Source organism: Lacerta agilis, chromosome 2 (genome assembly GCF_009819535.1).
Source record: "Lacerta agilis isolate rLacAgi1 chromosome 2, rLacAgi1.pri, whole genome shotgun sequence".
Classification (NCBI taxonomy): Eukaryota; Metazoa; Chordata; class Lepidosauria; order Squamata; family Lacertidae; genus Lacerta; species Lacerta agilis.
In genome coordinates, this window is record NC_046313.1 from 79,763,138 (window position 1) to 79,784,318 (window position 21,181).

Genomic DNA, 21,181 nt, shown 5'->3' on the forward strand with positions numbered 1-21,181 from the left:
AACAGAAGCTGTGTGGAGGCAGTCAGAAACGGGAAGACTGAGAGGAGGCAGGCGGAAAATTCAACGGGAGAAGCTGTATGGAGGGACGAAGAAACGGAAAGACGGATAGGAGGCAGGCGGAAATTAAACAGGAGAAGTTGTGGGCATGGACAGTTTACACACACACACATCTTCCTTTTCATTTCACAAAAAAAGCCATGGCAACAGTGGCCGGGCCAGCTAGTACTTTCAGAATAAGTAACACAAATGCTGGGGCCCAAGTTTTAAATTTTACCGGTATTTTGATTTGTTTTTAAATAAAAATATCTGATTAGTTTATAACATTATTGAAAAAGATTTTATGTCTTAAAGGTAAACATCAGAAGTACTGTACTTCAAAAAAAGTACGGTAAGTTTAAAATTTAGTATTCAAAATGAGTCAAGAGTTACAAAATGCTTTTGCTCCATCTAAAAATAAGTTGTACTTGTGCTATAATTCCTTAGCTGTCTCCGCTTTGGTGACAGGTATAATTTGCATACATTATGATTGAGAATTTGCTTTGAAATCTGAATAGCTTTGAAAGAGCACTAGCATGAACTAGTGAAAAAAAGGGAAGAGATGATTCCAATTTATCCATTTTGGGGGGGGGAGAATGAGAGAACAAATTGGTAATTGAATTAGGGATATTGGGTATTATCTAACACTGTAGCTCTGCTGCCTCAGTGGACCTCTCAGCCTAAAACAGAGCTTCTTCTTCTCCTGTTCCCTCCAGCCCCTTGTACACTCTCAAAAATCAGCTTTAGAGGGTTGTGGGATCCCAAGATTTGATTTTTGGGACATGCAGTGGAGGAAATGAAAGTCCCATTCCACCAGCAGAGGATGGATGCAATCCATTGCGTAGTTGATTATCACTCTCATTAATAAAGATGATGGCCAGTGTTCAATACTGTTACTTCACAGGAACGTGTGTCTGTGTGTGATGCCAACTAATTGCGAACTAAGCCTAGAGGCTGGTATTGCTTGCATATAAATTTATTTTATATTGCAAATTGTATTTGCCATTTTGGTTTTGTTCTTTCTGGAGCATTAGATAAGAATATGTGATTAGTGCCTGCAACATAATGCCAAACTTTGCCAATTCCTGAAGCTTTCAAATAATTTTATTATTGTACCCCAAAAATACTATGTAACAACAATGAGAGCTATATCCAATGACTGGCAATTTTTTATTTTAGAAGGTAAATCTAAATTTCATTGTTCAAAACCTGCTGAAAAATTGCATTGCAACTTTTAAGAGAATTGAAGACACTGGCTAGTAATTACATAATTTATAAAAGAATTTCAACCATTCAGGAATGAGCAGTCCTGAATCATTTTGAGCAGTATTTGTTTGAAGTAATACTTCTCAATGGAATAGTGTCAATGAATCATTTAAGGTGACTGGACTAAATGATAATATAATTTAAAAAAATCAATTTTAAGCATCTAAGAAATGTAGCTTTTCTTTGCTTTCAATCATATTGGTCCAGGTTTTCCTTCTTTTAATGAATAAAAAAATAGCTTTTTCCTTAATGAATAACATTGAATTAGTCCAATTCTCCCCCACTGAGTGAATTAGCCCCAGGCACTAAGAAGTTTCCTGTTGAACTTCTCTGAACTTTTGACTCATGGTGGGTGCAGCATTTCTTGCAATAGCAGAATATCTTCAAATTACTCCCACAAAATTAAACTTGAAAATCTGCAGAGTTAATTTTATTTGATGTGCTACAGCACCAGATACACAGTATATGTGTTTTATTCTACTAAATTCTACTTGGGGGTAGACCTGCTGAAAATAATGCATCTAAGTTAGTCCGTGTCCATTAATTTCAGTGAGTCTACTCATGAGTAGGTCTAACACAGGATACAACCCACAAGTGTAATTTGAAGGATCTATGGACAGAGCTGATCAAAGGTTAGTTTCTATGGAGTCCCACTGGAGAATGACAGAACTATGGATTAGAATGTTTAAACAGTGTTTAAAACAAAATAACTAAATCATGTGTCTGGATAGGCTTGCTGAAACAGAAACATCTAAAAGTAACAGATATGCAAGAGTAAACAACCAACCATACTACAGGTATAAACATCACAGAAGGACCAGGGAAATAGCAAAGTTCTTAAATTTAATGTTGGAACACAGTAGGACACAACAAACATTCTAGGGAGAGCATTCCATAACCAGGGCGGCAGCACCGAGAAAGGCCCTTCTGTCATGGTCATACTCTGGATCTCTGAAGAAGCATGAGGAAGTGCCTCTGTGTAAACCTTAATGCAGGCTTCGGCAACCTAAGGCCCATGGGACACAAGTGGCCCTGGGGGTTGTTTAACCGGCCCACGAGCCGCTCCTGAACCGAGCCGCCCATAGTTCGGCGAGTCCCTGCACGCTGCGCTAAACCAGCACGGCACAGGACTCACTTCCGCGCATCCGAAATCGCGTCTGCGCAGATGCCGGAAATCACAGGCACTCACACACGCCACACGATCCGGCCTACGGAGGATCTTCTGCTGGAGTGAACCGGCCCAGGCAAGGTAAACTCTGCCGACCCCTGCCTTAATGTATGGGTAGGTGGATTTCTTTAGGTAGTGAAGTTCTAAGAGCAGTAGCAGGGTCAAACAGCAGGTGACATTACCTGTGGTTCATATATGGTAATTTTAGGTGGAACTAACAGATGACTACTTGAATTTTTTGCAGACGTTTTGAAGTACTGTACATGAAATTGCTCACATACAGTGAAACGTAAACATTTTTATTACCATTTATCAAAATGAAAGAGTTGAACATGTGCTTAATGTTGTCCATAGTAGATTGGATCAAAAAAGTGCTCTATGGAGATGACAGTATTCTCCAAGTTTGTCACGTGTGGTTTACAAAAACAAAAAACAAGGCAGTATGAAGCAAAAACACAACAAGCAAAAGCAAGATAAAGCATCATGGAATGTAGCAGATTTTGTCCAGACTCTGGGTGACTGCTGCAAATACAGGATTCCTTTATGTAGCCTATACAATGAAACAATTCATATAAAGAACAAAAACCCAATCACCTTAGAACATTTTCTTGATCTCTAACTCTTATATATAAAAAAAAGAATGACGGGAGGAATTCACTGTAGTGCTAAGCAGATTGCTCCATCTGTGCCCTGAGCCAACTTTGGGGGGCAGGGGTAGAACACAGAAGGAAGAGGAGGGTACTCGTTAGTTGAATGCTTCCTACTAGCTTGCATTGTTAGTGGAGCAAGAAGAAAAGATTGTATTTCTAATTTTAGAAGATATGAGGATGATGTGATGATATTGTGTTTTTTTTTGTCTAGAGCAACTGTAATGAATTTGAAGCGCTTACGTAAGCATGTGAAATATAGATTATAAGGAAACTGTTCTACAGAGATGTAGGATTTGTGTAAGGTGGCCCAACAGACTGGGATCAGGAATTGACTACAAGGACAATTCAATTTATGAGCTGAATGTGCCTGCAGAAATATTATTTAAAATTTCCTTATGTTCTGTCAAAATTGTATCAAACTAGAGGCTGTGGCACCAAGGGTATGTACCACCATACAAAGTGGATGCAGTAGCAGACACTGGGGGGGGGGGGTGAGGAGAAAGAGAGTGGGAATATGCAGCAAAATTAATGAAGAATGTGACATTTTAAAGAGAGAACTGTTTACTGAACCGGCTAAACATAAAGCTACTTATTTTAAGAAGGCTAGGGATGGCATTAACAGATTACGTACTGAGCTATGTAAGACACAAGCAAATGAGATGCTGCAATGTATATTTGGTACCTAAAGGCAGATCAATATTAACAAAGACTCTGCTGTTATATTTAATAAATCTGTTAGGTTATTCTTTAGATAATGGGCATGCATCCTTCTATCCACCCACCCCCCCAAATACTGTATTGTATTCTTTGGCTCTTCCTTGGATAAATTGTGCATCACACATCTGGGCAGTTGAACCAGATAAGCAGAAATATTGCAGCTTTTAGGAAAGGTTTTCTACAAGACAAGGGCGGATATCCTTTCAGCTTCATATGCTTGATGACATTGTGATGGTTTGGGCTTCATGACAGTGGTATTTTAATGATCCTCTGTATCAAGAATGTCCCATAATAGCCTTTGTATTAAATTAGGAGCTAAAACAAAGTCTTAATTGCTTGTCATGTATAGTAAAGCTGTAGTGAAGCAGGGTAACAATACAAGTGTTTTTAAGACCTGTACTGTATGTGGTAAAAGTTAGTTGCTGCCATTTTATTTTAAGTTTATTTCTTGGTCACATGTACAACAAATTTTCAAGGGGAAAAAATCTTCAATGTAACATCTATAAATACAGTGAGAAAATGTCTGTAGCTGTCCTAGATAAAAGCATTTACCGGTAGTTAGCTATAGACATCTGTTAGGGACACGGGTGGTGCTGTGGATTAAACCACAGGGCCTAGGGCTTGCTGATCAGAAGGTCGGCGGTTCGAATATCCGTGACAGGGTGAGCTCCTGTTCCTCGGTCCCAGCTCCTGCCCACCTAGCAGTTTGAAAGCACATCAAAGTGCAAGTAGATAAATAGGTACCGTTCCGGCGGGAAGGTAAACGGCATTTCCGTGCACTGCTCTGGTTCGCCAGAAGCGGCTTTGTCATGCTGGCCACATGACCCGTAAGCTGTACGCCGGCTCCCTCGGCCAGTAATGCAAGATGAGCGCCGCAACCCCAGAGTCAGACACTACTGGACCTAATGGTACGGGGTCCCTTTACCTTTACCTTTAGACATCTGTTGCTTTCACTTTTCAGGGAACAAAGGACAGTTTTAAATGTTTCACAAAGGAGAACCAGTGGCTGACATAAGACTTTCCTTGGTTATTAGATAGATCAGGCATAGGCAAACTCGGCCCGCCAGATGTTTTGGGACTACAACTCCCATCATCCCTAGCTAACAGGACTAGTGGTTAGGGATGATGGGAGTTGTAGTCCTAAAACAGCTGGAGGGCTGAGTTTGTCTATGTCTGAGATAGATAAAGCTATAATTTATATAGCTGTATAGTATACCAACTAAGAACACATACTCAGCTGTACCTTCCTGCTTGGCTTATGCAAGAGACAGAATGAAATAGAACCTAATACAGACTTTTCAACATGTTTAGGATACAAGGTGCTTCATAATGGTTTGGGCTAAGTAATTATTAGAGATCTTACTACTTACTACACATTGTAATGGGTGGTTCTCATAACAATGCACCATCCAATCCTTTATATCCCTGCTGCTTACTGAGGCTGTTGTGGGAAGTCCCTCTTTGCTGCTGCTCTATGGTTCATAGCCACCAGGAGCCGTGTGTTCAGTATTGTTCACCCAATTTTATTGAACTCCTTCCGTTGAGATCAGAGTGACCCCCTCAACTGTTAATTTATGGTGCCACTGACAATTTTTCCCCCCCAGCCAGGCATTTTAATTAAAGTCTGATGTCATGTTTTAATTGATTTTACCTTTTCTGTTTGTATTTTTTTATTCATTGTATATTTTAATTAAGGGTGCCTTAATGCTTTCATATGTTTTATTTCATAAATTTATACACTGCTTGATTGTGTATAAAAATCCAACACCCAAAGCGGTTTACAAAAGAAAATTTACATTAAAACATACAATAATTAAAAATACTAACACTCATTAAAATTCATACCAGCATTCTAAGCATCTGGCTTGTCTAAACAATGTTTTTAGCAGATGTTGAAAAGAATACAGTGAAGGCCACCTGCTTTATGGATAGATTTTATTATTGATTTTATAGCTGTAAACTTCATAGAATCCACTTTGACCTATAAGTGGTGCATAAAATTAGTCTCTAGCAAAAAACGAATAATGAGCCTCCAATCTTTTCCAATAGTTTTAGATAAAGAGTCATGAATGGGATCTGCAACAAAATGTATACCCTTGCCTCCTAGTAGAGTTCTTGCGTTCAGGGAGTCAGCTAGCTATGTTCTCCAGACATATTAAGCAGCAAGGAACATGAAGAAGTCCAATTCTCTGTCCCCTCCCACTTTCCCCTTTTCTTTTTTAAACATCTTACACAATATTCCTTGGCTACTGAGTGTTCAGACATTACTGGGCTGTTCTTGGTGGGTGGTTGTGGTAGGGATTGCTGCCTTTGGGTTTTTAAAGCATATATTCTACCTCTGCGTATTTTGAGGTTTAGCTGTACATGCTAAGGCCTCCCTCTAGTTTCCTAGAGGCTCTGTTTTAGCTCAGTCCTGCTAACACTCAAATTGCCCGAGTTTGCTATTAGAGGGAATGATACCACCACACAGATGTATTATTGTAGGAAGAAACTAAGCTTGAAAAAATCAGCACTGAAAAAAAATGCAAGCATGCATTCCAAGCTATATAATCTGTTACTAGATCCGATCTCTTAGAGAGAAATCAATCATATGACCCAAATGGAATAAAGATCTAGGCATACAACTCGAAATATCATTGCAGGTTGGCCTCTACAATATCGCCAACTTTGACTGAAAAATAATTTATAAGTGACTTCCCTATGGCATTTATTTTTTATTTGTTTAGTAGATCTTTGTCCTGCTTTACTGTAAACATATAGTCAAAGTATACTGTATAGTTAACGTTTGTCAACTTTTAACTTCAAGAGCAATAATAATCTGCAACATTCCAGTCTCATAGTAGCATCAGTTAACCAATGCATGTGCATCGCTTTCTAATACAGTAGTCATAAATCTGCTGAAACAATTGCATGTTGCCTATTCAAATGTGGGAATGGAAGGAACCCGACAGACCTCCCAAGGATGTGCCTGCCAACAGTTTGTTTGATGGTGAAGGGACACAGAGCAGGGCCTCTGAAGCCAAGCTGGTTTATAATGGAATAAATATCCAGAGATTGGCAGCACATTTTGTGCGAAGGAAACCTTTTTTTTTACATTTAGTGGAGGTATCCTAGGATACTGCTGGGGAACCTTTTTGCTGCCGAGGGTTGCATTCACCTGTGGGACCACATTTGGGCCACAACCGGAGGTGGCACTGGGCAAGGCATTGGGTGCAACTCTCCTCTTGTTTCAGGAAATGTTGCATGCTATATATGCTTGGTGTTTGCTGTAGCCACCTTCCAGCCACCCATCCTTCCATTAAGCTCAGTATTATAGTATGAGGGCTGGGGTTGATTTTGCTTGGCAAGCCTTGCTCTATCCACTGAAGCTGCTACTTGCAACTGGCCTATAAATTCATCTGGCATGAAGGCAGATCTTCCAGAAGAGAAGTTTTAAGAAGAATGATCTTAGTGATACATAGTTGCAAGAATATTTCAAGCTTATTTCCTAGACTTTTTTTCTTGTCCAGTAGGCTCTTCTGGCCTTGTTTAGTCTTTGTGGTGGTGCATACTGGCCTTCAAATATGATAGGCTTATCAACCTAATCATGCAACCTTCGGCATTCTACAAGGCCTACCAATGCTGTGAGTCACTTCTCTGGAGCAGACAGAAAACGCTCTCCTTTTTCTTCTCCTTTCTGTACTATTATATTTTAACCTTTCTTTGATGGTTGTACCATTTTTAGAATAGCTGAGGAAAAGAGGTGATGCCTCATTTAATCTTTGCCAGTTAAATCTTTAAAGTGCTTGATGTGACCTTTTGAGTTGGGGCACTCTTCTTAAAGCATAAGGTGTTCCGTTAAAAAACATATTAAAGCTGGAATTAATATTGCACTATGGTAATACTTGAATGCTCTTTACAATAAATAAAGACTTAAACAGGGACTGTAATTCAGTGAAGCTTGCTATGAAGCACATTTGAATAAGCTTTTGAAGGAACCACAAATCATTATTAGCATAATAAGCCAAGGTTCATAAGCCAACAGTAAACCATGGCTTTGTGTTGCATGTAAACTAGGCATATGAATTGACCTAATTAAAAAAAGTAACTTGTATTGGGTCATGAAAATAACAGCATAATCAAGTGCTTGTTGTAAAAACTGAGTTTAATGTAGTGTACCTACACTCTGTCGTCCCCTTCTCCTTGTAGTGCACTACACTCTGTCGTCCCCCTTCTCCTTGTGCCCTCCATCTTTCCCTAGAAAAGACCCTGGTGTTGGGAAAGATGGAGGGCACAAGGAGAAGGGGACGACAGAGGATGAGATGGTTGGACAGTGTCTCGAAGCTACTAACATGAGTTTGGCCAAACTGCGAGAGGTAGTGAAGGATAGGCGTGCCTGGCGTGCTCTGGTCCATGGGGTCACGAAGAGTCGGACACGATTGAACGACCTGAACAACAACAACCTACACACACTGTTCTAGTGCTGAAGATGTCTAGAAACTGTTTCTCATTCTTTGGATCCATTCTGAAGTAGATGTCACAATTTTTTTCTGGTCCATTGGAGGTCCCTGCAAGCACCATCTAGTTATAGCCTGGCAGAATTATTTCAGTTGTTGCAGCCTGAGGATAGACCCATGACAAGGACTTCTCAGTGGCAGTTCCCTATTTGTGGAATGCTCACTCCAGTGCAGCATCTCCCTCACTCATTAACATTCAGGGAAATTTTTACCCATGCATTTGCTGGCTGAAATAGACTGTAACCAGGAACCTTGAAATTACATAGTTGTGAGGATATGAACCGATTTTATTGTATTTTTAGATGATCTTTAATTGTTTAAAAATATTAAAAATATGTTTTATTTTTAACTGTACTGTTTTACCACTTAGTGATTTGCTGTCCTAGGTTCCTTTGGTATAAAGAGAAGGGTATACCGGTAAATTGAATAAAGAACCCTAACAACAGTAAGAATAAGTTTGTAGTCTTTGTTTTTTGCTGCTAAATGGCATATGAAACCTTTTCTGGCAGCGTTGGAACAGTCACATTATGCAGACTTGCTAAAAAAAGTCTTCAGTGCCAAATGATGTAAAAAGTGGCTAGTCAAGTCATCTTATTCAATGGAATTGTGAGTGTGGTGGCCAGCTGCTGCTTAAGCAGTGACAGTTTTGCTTTATAACAAAAAGGCACCTGTCTGCATCACCATACTGGTTTGGCACGTTTAGCAGTTTTGGAAGGCTGCGGAGGCTGGCAGAGATCCTAGAGGTGTAATATTACAAGGGGAAAACCTAATTGGAACTTTATTGCATAGCTGCCTCACCCTAACGTATTGTGTATATGTGACTTAGTTAACAGCAGTCAACCATATATATTATGTGATAATGCCTTGGCTGTATATTTTGGAAATCACATTTGTTCTCTTCCATGCTTTGCTTTTAGAAAGGCTTGTTATAGGGGAGGTTATTCTCATTTACTGAATTATTTTGCTCTTGCTCATTACACGTGTTATTTACCCAAGGCAGATGATCACATTTTCAAGATTGGTAGTAAGTTGCACTTTTGCAGTAAAATTGTAATTGCTGTACTTGGAGAAGCTGCACTTGGCCCTCTTTCCAATTAATTGCTCATATTCCCAATTGAATGCTCATGTTTCAAAATGCAGGATGGAGAGAGATGAAGTGTGCAGTTTTATAACAAAACTTTCAGAACCTGTATTGCATAATGCAGTACTCAATATGTTGAATCAGTTACAGCTCTCACCGGCTATAGCCAGTGTGACCAGTGGTCATGGATGATGAGGGTGTAGCTAAAAGCATCTGGAGGAAACCAGGTTGGTTTAGGGCTGATGTGATGGATGATTATAACCATTCACAGTTTTAGCCCCAAATTGTGAATTATTTTCTTAATAGAACTTAACACTACTCTATGCATGTCTGTATTATATTTAATTTTTTTTTAGGAAAAGACGTGCTCAAGACAGTGGAATGACATGGAATTGCTTTTCAGTTGGGGATTTAAAAATGCCTGGCTAGCAGTATGTCTACTTTGAGATGGAATCTTTCAAAATAGTACTTTACTGTGTTTTACTGGAAATTATAGCCACATTTTAGGTTGTGGTTTTTTAAATTAAAAACCTGATGAAGAAAGCTGGTGAATTTTGAAGGTGAAGATGTTTAAAACTGGTATGGAAAAATCTGAAAGTGCAATTGTGTTGGAACCGTCCAGAATTTGTGGCATAAGAATACTTGTCAGTTCTTAATGGAGACAACATGACAAACTTTAGGAGGAGAAAAATGTCTAAGTAGTAATTTGTAGCTATGGTGATAAATGTCTTGCTGCAAGTCAGCCAGATATATAAAATTACTTGTAAATTAGAACTTTATATCAGTTTTTTCCTTGAAAAATCAGTGACAGGGATAAGAGAATCTGTAAAGTGTACTTTTCAAGTAAAGAAAACTGTGCACTTGACAAGAGGGGGGGGGAAAGACACTACATACTGCTGTTATGACTGGTATATTTCAAGTTCTAAGGTTATGTACTGAATGATTGCTAGAAAATACACTAACAACTTTTTTCTATGTCTGTCCCAATTTAGCACTTTTAAATGATGTAATCAGCAAAGTAAATCAGTTGACGTGAGATATTAATAACTTGATAATTTGTTTGGCCTGTGTGTGTGGATGACAGAGGATGCAAATTGGTGATGGGAGCAGGACAGTAGAGGATTGCTATAGACACTTCCTGTCCTATTGTGTGTTGGAATCAAATCAACTCACAGCAGAAGGAGAGACAGAACTGTAGTCCTGGCCCTTTCCATCAGCTCAGCTGAGATCAGCAGCTTTTCACTCCTGTACTCTGAACTCCTTGCAATTCCAGCTGGTCATGATCATAACTCTGTAATTAAGAATTAGTCCATGTGTTTGTTTTTTCATTTTCCCTCTCAATCCCTTTTCCTTTTGTGTTGTGTCTTTTATGCTGTAAGTCTGGGAATAGGGATTGTCTTATCATTGACATTAGTAAGCTGCTCTTGGATAGTTCTTCTCAGTCAATCCAGATATTTCCCCTGTAATCATTTCAGGAGTGGAGGTCACCTGAGCTTTCTCCACCCTGGCACTGGTCATCAGGGGTTTGAGTTGAGTCCAAGGAAAAAGGTGAATGTAAGAAGAGCCCTGCTGGCAGACCAAAGGCCCATCTTGTCCAGCATCCTGTTCTCACAGTGACTAGCCCAGGGGTCTGCAACCTTTAAGACCAAAAGAGCCACTTGGACCCGTTTCCGAAGGGGGAAAAAAATCTGTGAGCCGCAAAACCATTGCGACATTTAAAACAAATATAACACTGCATTTTATTTTTAAAAATCCGATTTAAATTTTAAAAAATCCGATTTAAATAAAAAAATCCATTTTTTTATCCACCCTGGGGACCACTACCAGGTCACAGCCGGATCCAAGGTGGGTTGCAACAGCATACAAATATTTGATTTGTTGTTTTTTTTTAAAAAAAATGAGTCCTCAACTGCACACTTGTGTTAAATGTTTGTCCCATGTCTTATTGAAGACTGCTGGCTTTTACAATAATCTTAGTGTCTTTTACCCTTAATATTCCAGACCAGAGGCTATGTTCACCTCTTCCAACCTCCTCTCTTGCTAAATAAAGCACAGAATTGCACCAGAGAAGCCTGTGATGTTTGTGCTGACTTGCATACAGGTGGCTGTAGTAGTTCGTAGTGTTCAAACCTTTTTAGGGGAGTTCCCTGCCCCCTTAATGACAATGGCGATAGATTTTGCACATGAACACAGATCCAAGTTAGGACTCCTCTCTTCCATGCCAACAGGTGCTTTGTCAAGGCTCCCCTAACACACACTCAGGACAGAGGAAAAACTGCAAAACGTCCCGGCCTTGCTCTGGGGCGGAGAGAGACACGCACCCGCAAGAGCGCGGTCTGAGGCTGCGAGCGGAACCAGGAGCGAAGGAGGCAGCGGCAGGGAAACAGGCGCCGCTTCCTCGACCATTTTTTTTTTTTTTAAGTAATCTTTATTGGTTTTATTTACACACATTAAAAATATTTACAGTCTCATCAATACAGATAAGAAAAGAAGAAAAAGAAAAAAGAACAAAGAAAAAGAAAAACACAAAAAGGGTTAAAATTAATTTACATAACCACACTTCTCACATACATACATACATACATACAAGTCTTCCGATCTTTCTTATTGTACTTTCATTACATCATTGTTTGTCTGCACAGTTTTGATCTTCATTTCTCGTTCCTTTATCTTCAATAGTATTCGATATTTGTTTAATTACAAGTATCACTCTAGTTCTGCTAATATGGCCTTATTATTGCAATATATTCTGATGTATTCTTTAAATATTTTCCATTCACCAAAAGTTTTCTGCATCATTTCTCCTCTAACTCCTCCTGTCAATTTTGCCAGCTGCAAATAATCTAACATTAGCATCTGCCACTCTAGGATTGTCGGTACTGATTCGTTTTTCCACTTTCTAGCCACAAGAATTCTAGCTGCTGTGACAGCATACATGAATAGCGTTCTCCTTTCTTTTTTAATCTCTGGGGGTAAAATTCCTAATAGGAAAATCTCGACCATTTTTAAAAAGAGGGCTTCCCCCCTCGCCCACCACCCTCCGCCCCTGGCCCAGCCCGCAGCTGCCTACCTCGTCGTCGCCTCGACGCAGCAGCCAGCAGCCTTCCGAGAGGAACCGCGGCCAGCCCTCCCCCGCGGTCCCACGACCCAGCCGAGGAGTCCTGGCCTCCAGTGCCCGTGCGGGGACGCGTCTGAAGGCCCCCTTCCTGCCCCCATCCCGCCTCCCAGCTGCCTCTGGATGCCACGGGGTCCCACATACCCACCGACCTTGGAGCTCCCCTGTCCGCCCCAAGGCCGCCTCCCACGCTAGAAAGACTCCCGGAGCTGGGCAGGGTTGGTCCCGCCAGGCAGGCTCGGGGGGCGGCCTCTCCCATGGGCGCCTGCTTCGGAGGCGGAGGCGGGGTCTTCAAAGTTCCCCCTCCCGCTCACCCAGCTCCATCTCTTCCCGAAGGAGCATGCGCGCCTCAGGCGCGCTCCCCGCCAGAGCCCTCGGCTGAACTGCGCCACCTCTACTGCGTCCCCACCGCCTCCGAGCCCCGCTGCCCCGCTGTTCAAGGCCAGGTGATCCTGGGTACGCCCCTGAGCAGCGCCCTCAGCCTCCGGAGGGCGGGCCGCCGGCCAGCTGGAGGGCGGTCGCTGCCAGCTGGAGAAGTGGGCGGGCGTATCTGCCCCAGAGCCGCAGCAGCCGTGTAAAAGAGCCGCATGCGGCTCCGGAGCCGCAGGTTGCTGACCCCCGGACTAGCCAGATACCTATGGGAAGTCTACAAGCAGGACCTGAGCATAACAGCACCCGACAGCTGAGGTTACCAGCAAGTTGTAGTCAGAGACATACTGCCTCAGATACTAGATAGCCTTATCCTTCATAAATTTGTGTCAACTCCTTTTAAAGCCATCCAAATTGAGGGCCATCACATGTGTTAAAGTTCTTTTTTCAGGTAGGTAATCATGTTGGTCTGATGGAGGTGAAATAAATAAAAAAATTGTCCAGTAGCACCTTAGAGACCAACTAAGTTTGTTCTGGGTATAAGCTTTTGTGTACATGCACACTTCTTCAGATACAGAAGTGTGCATGCACACGAAAGCTTAGACCCAGAACAAACTTAGTTGGTCTCTAAGGTGCTACTGGACAATTTTTTTATAAAGTTCTTTTTCTTGTCACGAATCAGTCAGCATTCAGCTTCATTAAGTGGCCTTTGCTTTTAGTATTATGAGAAAGGGTGAAACTCTTCTCTATAACCATTTTCTCCATGCCTTGCATACTTTTATACCTCTATCATGTCCCCCATAGTGGGAGAGGTTTGCCTCTGTTCACACAAGAAGAAAGGGGAGGGGGATTTAAGAGTTCCTTGTGTCCTGAGTTGCATGGAAGTGACTAGTGGCCAAAAGCAATACAGCCCTTAGTTCTTACTTAATTCAAAAGATGGTCTCTCTTAAAAATTAGCTGCTGATCAAAGCATTGCACCAATTGTTTTCCTCTCTCACATCTATTTTGATGTTTACAATCTGCATCACTAATTTGCAAGCTTGTCATTCTGCATTCCTTACTGCTAAATCAAGAAGTTGTTTAGCAACTGGCTGGCCTTACTTAAGATGAAATTATTTGCTTGTAACAGATGTGGAAACAAATGGTCATGATTGAATGTGGGTGTACACAGGCAAATAACAGTAAATCTAATTACCATTTTTACACATTAGCTTGCTCACCCCAGGCCATGATTTCATACACATTTCCATCTTGGTAGTATTTCTTGGTTTTTTTTTTTGGTAAAAGTAGAGGCTGCTTCTAGTCATAGTTTCATTCCTTGTTAAGATTGGCTTCTGAAGCTTTTTAAAAACATGCCCTATTCTGTATGTGTTGCATAATGTGGTGCCCTGGTTTATGGGAACATTTCTCTGAGATCTGTTTTCTTTATTTTTTCTTTAAGTATCTTACATTGCATTTATGATTTCATTGCTGTTGAATATGGTTCTTATGAATTAGAATGTGATTCTAGCTCCTCTTCTCTCTGTGCTAAGCAGCTGTTGAGATTCCTGAATGCTAAATGAGTGATAATCACATGAATGCTACTCTTGTTCATTTTTATAGCAGTTACTTTTTAAGAAAAGTTGCACAAGGGAAGTGATGAATGAATTAATATATCGAAAAGGTTTAAAAATATAATTATTGTGACTTGTGAATAGGCCCACACTATCAGGCTCATATTATAGATGGAGGCAGGGATGTGATGAAGGTAAGATTTGAATAGGACAATGGAGAGGGAAGGAAGGTCCTAACATATTCTTAAACTACTACAGCTCTTCAAGTGTTTAAATAAGGAGTCCAAGGATTAGGTATAGTTTATACCAAGGTTATATATAATTATAAGAGTTATACATATTAGGAAGGAAAGGGAAAACAGAAAAGGTGTATCAAGATCTTGTGTATGTATTTTTTTTTTTTTTAAGTCAAAAATTTGGGAGCCGGTGTTTGTCCACAGACAGCTTTCCCAGTCATGTGGCCAGCATGACTAAACTGCTTCTGGTGCAACGGCACCGTGATGGAAACCAGAGCGCACGGAAACGCCGTTTACCTTCTTACTGCTGCAGTACCTATTTATCAACTTGCACTGGTATGCTTTTGAACTGCTAGGTTGGCAGAAGCTGGAACGGAGCAACGGGAGCTCACCACCTTTGTGTGGATTCAAACCGCTGACCTTCTAATCGGCAAGTTTACACCACGGCGCCACCCGCGTTATTCAATAGAGATAGACACTTAAAATGCAATCCTGCCCCTTTCTACCCAGAAGTCCCACAGTATTTAAAAAAGACTTACCGTATATACTCGAGTATAAGTCGACCCAAATATAAGCCGAGGCACCTAATTTCCCTACAAAAATGTGGGAAAGCTTATTGACTCAAGTATAAGCCGGTTCACCTTTGCCACTGTGGTAGAGGAGGAACGAGCAGCCCAAAGCAGCCCTTTGGGCTGCTCCTTCCTCTTCCTCCTTTGCTGCTGTGGAGCTCACCCCGTCGCAGGGTTTCAAACCGCCATTCTTCTGATCAGCAAGCCCTAGGGCTCTGTCCTGTTTAAGCAGGAGCCAGGGAAAGTGAGCACCTGTGGGGTTTTAATACTTCCTTAACTGATAGGCTTTCTGCCTTCTGGGGTCTAAAGTTTGCATTTATGTGAGCAGTTCAGGAATGGAACAAGCTGCCTGGGGAGAGTAAATAACCACCGTTCTTGTACACTTCTTAAGGAATGGTTGACTTGAGTATAAGCCGAGGGCAGCTTTTAAAGCACAAAAAGTGTGCTGAAAAACTAGGCTTATACTCAAGTATATACGGTACTCCGAGGACTTCAGATAAAGGACTGCAGCCTAAATGTGGAGAACGGAAGACCATTAAATTCAATGTTAGTTTCTAGTTGGATATTTTCCAAAGATATTATAAACTGATGTTCAGGTAGACAAGAATATTCTGTGTTGCTGATTAACTTTGAGCATGTTAAGCCTTTAAAAAAACAGTGGACTGCCAGGTCACATTGCAAAATACAAGCCATGTTGTAATAAGTCTGCTATGCACTCAAAAAACATCTACTATGTGTCTGCTGCAAACCTATTGAATGAGGGCAGTTTAACGAGCAGAAAATCAGATTCTAATGAGCCATTGGATGAGTTTGATTGAGCAAATATGCAGCCTAATTCAGATATGATGCCTCAAGGCCCCTACTGATTAATGGAAAGAGGAATTACCAAAGACCTCTGTCTACACACGTAGCAGAATGTGGTGATAGGATGGACTGCACTACTTCACTCTTTGGGGAGGGAGAATTCTGTCTTTGAATGCTCTCCTAAAGTTAAAACTCCTGAAAATTTTGGATCATATGTATTTGCAGGAATTTATTTATTTTGTAGTATGGGGAAGCTTTAAATGTAGCATTTTCACTACTATACTCAGAAGTTATACAGTCACCTTGCCCTATAACATTCTTTCACATGTAGAGATGCGGTATAATTGAAGATTGATAATAACGCTACTGTGCCTGTATATGAAGAAGTAGATTTGGCTGAGAAAATAGAATGCTGGTTGTATTTTGGAGTGAGAAATCATAATACAGTCATACCTCGTGTTGCGTTTCGCTCTTCATACAGACTTTCAGTTTATGAACATGGCAAACCCAGAAGTGTTTACTACCAGGTTTGCCGCATGTGCAGAAGCGATCTGCACGCTTTGAGCATGTACAGAAGCGCTCGATCGCATCGCGTACTTGCAGACTTTTCAGGGTGTGATCGGTACCCCGAAACGGATTAAGTCCGCCACTAGAGGTACCACTGTAAAACACTTGAGATAAAATGTATGTGGTAGAAAAACAAGGATTTTAACTCTTGTTTCCTTTTTATTTTGAGTCTCATAATACAAGTTGTTTGCCTAAAGCACCAGTTTATGCAATCATTATATGATGATTTTTATTTATTTTGCCACATAGAGATGTTCTTTAACAGGGCCATCTTTGCAGTTTCTTCTTTTTTTTTTTAAAGAGAAAACACAGGTTTTCAGATATTATCTCTTTAATGGATCTCTTCAGTGCTACTAGAGATCTAAAATGTTCTGCTTCAACTACAGTGACTTCAGGGGTCTAACTTTTTGTGGTCTGCCAGGCTTTCTTCAAGGTACCGGTATTCAACAGCGTGGGAAATTATATTTACATTAAATTATATTATATTTGTATTCCTTGCTCCAGGTGTCACAAGATCTTCGTATCTTCAAGATCCACAACTTAGTCATTTGCCCCTGAGGGTAGGGTAGGGAAGTTTATGCCAGTGTTTTTCAACCACTGTTCCGCGGCACACTAGTGTGCCGCGAGATGTTGCCTGGTGTGCCGTGGGAAAATTACTTTATATATAGTCAATATAGGCACAGAGTTAATTTTTTTAACATTTTCTAATGGTGGTGTGCCTCGTGATTTTTTTCATGAAACAAGTGTGCCTTTGCCCAAAAAAGGTTGAAAAACACTGGTTTATGCTACCTCTTTCCTCACTGGAATGCTAAGTTCTAGTGATATGGGTGTGTCAGAATAAAACAGAACTAGAAGCCTGTTCCTTTACCAGCACTAGTATAATATTCTCTTGGGTAGAATTAGCTAGCTTATTTTAGAATGAAAGTCTGTTTTCAATATTTCATTCTTTTCAGTATAGGTTATTCAACTTTTAGCTTTCATTTGCTGGAAACTAATAAAAAGTGAGACATACTATAGGTCAGCTGGAATGGAAGGATGAATAATTGTGTTGAAAGTAGAAAACATCTGTGCATCTCCTGAAGTACATTGAATTAGTTCTGTGTCTGATTTAAAGGTACAGATGCATGACCTTTGTGGGTTGAAAACAAATACCAAAATTCTACACAATGGAAACTCAGATTTTGTGCCAAGAAAAGCTTATTTTTTTGACACACAATGCACTGAGAAAGCAATACTTGAGATAAATTTTAGGGAGAGGTCTGATCCCACTGGGTGGACAAGTTAAATACAGTTTGCAACTGTGAAGACTACAGATTTTCTATCTGCAGTAACTGATGAGTGGAGAAAATTCTTAAGAGAAAGTTCTGTATCTTGCCAGGGAGATTAAGAAATTTAAGTCATTTTATTCATTTGTTCATTTAGGTTTATTCAGATTTGCAGGAATTCATTTATTTCATCTCATTTTTTCTGTTTTCAATATTTCATTTGACTTTTTGTTTTAAACTAATTCTTCTGCTCTGCCAAGGAAATGTAGCATTTTGAGTTAGTTTATGTTGTAGTTTATTTGGACCGGAGTTCACTTCTGTTAGTGTTACATTCATTCTGTTAATCCTTTACTTTGTGATGGTCTGATGACTAGATATAAATAATCCAATTCTGATGTGCATACATTATGCAAATTAAACTAATTTGCATATGTTTGCTGTTAGTGGTGTTGTTGCTTTGCTGAATGTGAAGTGGCTTATCACCTGAAGCTCTGCCTCACACACTTGCAGACATAGCCCAATGTTTCAACTTCTCCTAAGGTGGGAACTACCGGTGGGGTCAGCAAATATACCTTGCCAGGCCTCACTTGGCCTGCTAACACAGAGTGTTTGTGTGTGCTTTCAGCAGAGAGGAGGAACATCCAGCCCATAGACCAATTGCTGCTCTCAGGGATTCACAATCTTGTCCTCCAGACTCTTCCCCATCCACCTTTTCCCTGCTGTTGGGCTGTTATCTATGGTCAATTGAACAATGTTCAGAGAGCTTGGCCCATACTGGTTCTGTCCACTTTGGGTTTTGGCACTGCCTACTGTTGGCATGTTGCTTACACCAAGGGAAGGTGGCCTTGGTGCACGGCAAGTTTCCCTTTCCTTGGCTTACAGGTTTTCCTCCCCAGCTAAGTTCAAGCAGATCAGGACATAAAGTTAGGGCTATGTTCCTTAAACTTGGGTCCTTAGCTGATGTTGGACTACAACTCCCAGTATCCCTAGCTAGAAGGACAAGCGGTCAGGGATAATGGAAGTTGTAGTCCAACAACACTGAGTTAGGGTGGAATATCTTTATGTAGAAGCCTGCTGAGACTGACATACAGTGGTACCTCAGGTTACAGACGCTTCAGGTTACAGACTCCGCTAACCCGAAATAACGCTTCAGGTTAAGAACTTTGCTTCATGATAACAACAGAAATCATGTTCTGGTGGCGCAGCGGCGGCGGGAGGCCCCATTAGCTAAAGTGGTGCTTCAGGTTAAGAACAGTTTCAGGTTAAGAATGGACCTCCAGAACGAATTAAGTTCTTAACCTGAGGTACAACTGTTTTTTTTTTTCACTTTTCGTGTTTTGTGGTTGTACCTATTTTATTTGTTTTATATGTACATATTTTATTGTTGTAACCAGCTCTGAGACCTTGTGGTACATGGTGGGTAAGAAATCTAATACTGCAAATAAATAAACAACTTCATCAAATATGTTTCAAGCCACATTTGCCGGTAAATAGTGGAAAGGTGGGATAAAAATACATTACTTAAAAAAACACGTAAATAATGAAACTTCCTGTACATCCAAAATTGAGGAGAAAGCTAGACTAGAATAGTTTACACTGATGTGCATATGGAGGGGCATTTAGCCCTGTGATTCCTCTGCCTGCAGTCTGAAGTGTTTCAGTTCAGGAACAGTTACCACCTCATCTGTTTGTGGGAACTAGGCCTAAGTCAGGCAGAATGTGAACAATTTTATGATAAAAGTGCTTAACAAATATATTACAGTGTACTCTCCACCTGTGACAGTTCTGTTGAGTGACACTACTGGTGCATCAGGGTGAAAAATAAAGCTATTCATTCATTGCCATTACTGCCACATCACAGGACTCTATGGTTTATTTAGTCAGATTTCACTAGGATTTTCTGCCACTTGTATTCAAGATTTCAGCAATCTGGTAAACCAAGGAGCCTGGTGTTTCCAAATCAGACACTAAGAAATCACTAGAATACTGTTCCACAATTAGCTTTCGTTCATGTGTTCATTTGTTTTTTCCTTTTTTGGTAGAAATATTTATTCTTCCCCTCTTAAGCCCCATAAACAGTTCAGAGTACTTGCATTTGAGTAGACTGGGTAGAGGATTAAGACATAATGGATGTTTGGGAATAGTTGAATGAAGCTATGGTATAGGCTTGATGTAAAGTAATGGAACCCAGCTATATCACTGTTGGGTTTTTTAAAAAGAAAACTAGCTGTACTTGTGTTAGAAATAAGGCTGCTGCTCACTGGTATAGTGTAATCTAGGAAGAAATTATAAGCAAACTCTGCAAACTGTTCTGTTGAGGCATTTTATTATTTCCTAATGAAAGGAAGTAAATTTAATTTGCTTGATGTTTCAATTTCCTGTTGGTTCATTTGATACTGCTGCTGTGTATATGCTTGTCTGATAGGTATTTCCTGTCTCATGTGTGATGACGTGACTAATTTATTGCCATAGGGCGAGATCTAGTTATGGAAGTGTGTGTTAGGAACAAAAACACTGAACGTGAAGAGATTATGCCAAAGGAGAAAGGTCAGGAGTGGCACTTGAGCAACTTTTTGTAATGGTCATGTGCCAACCTACTCTAATGCTTGAAAAACTCCTAGAAAAATAATTGTACCACACACACAAAAAAGTTTAAATCTTTTAGAAATCCAAACCAGTAATCTTTTAAAAAGAATTGGATTCGATTGTTGTGCTGATGCAGGATAGTAGCTGTGATTCTCAATTATGCATTCCTAAACACCATTTTTTATATTTAGGATATTTACATGTATGTAAATATGTCCATTATTGCAGCTCATAACTTTTTAACAGCCACTTAAATAAGTCATTCACTTCACTTGGATGATGAAGCACTTTATGTCAACTGCAAGGAATCTTTGGCATGCTGGATGTTGCTGAACTACAACTACCATCATCCTTCGCTGTTGGCCATGCTTGGTGGGATGGATGGGAGTTGTAGTTCAGGAACATCTGGGGGACCAAAGGCTCCCCACCTTGGCTTTATGTTATTCATTGTTATGTTTCTTTAAAAAATATATTCTTGAATTCCTCAATCCACTGCTGTTTGGGGTATGTAAAAGATTCTCAAAGCGTACTGAAAAGCATTCACTCACCTAGCAACCAGTGTATGTAAATATATTTTGGTGTGAAAACATTATTTTATGTGCTATCTGGAGAATCCCCTTAACCTTTACAATTGATACTTCTGGAGAGAAAGGAAGGAACTTGTGTTAATAGATTTACTTGGAAACTAAGCAACTAAAGCCAC

At 40.3% G+C, this 21,181-nt stretch overlaps 1 protein-coding gene across 19 annotated transcripts in view; it reads left to right on the plus strand.

Moving 5' to 3' along the window:
* Positions 1–21,181, plus strand: part of SLMAP (sarcolemma associated protein) — a 91,593-nt gene that overhangs the window by 20,443 nt on the left and 49,969 nt on the right. The gene's annotated exons all lie outside the window — the stretch shown is intronic.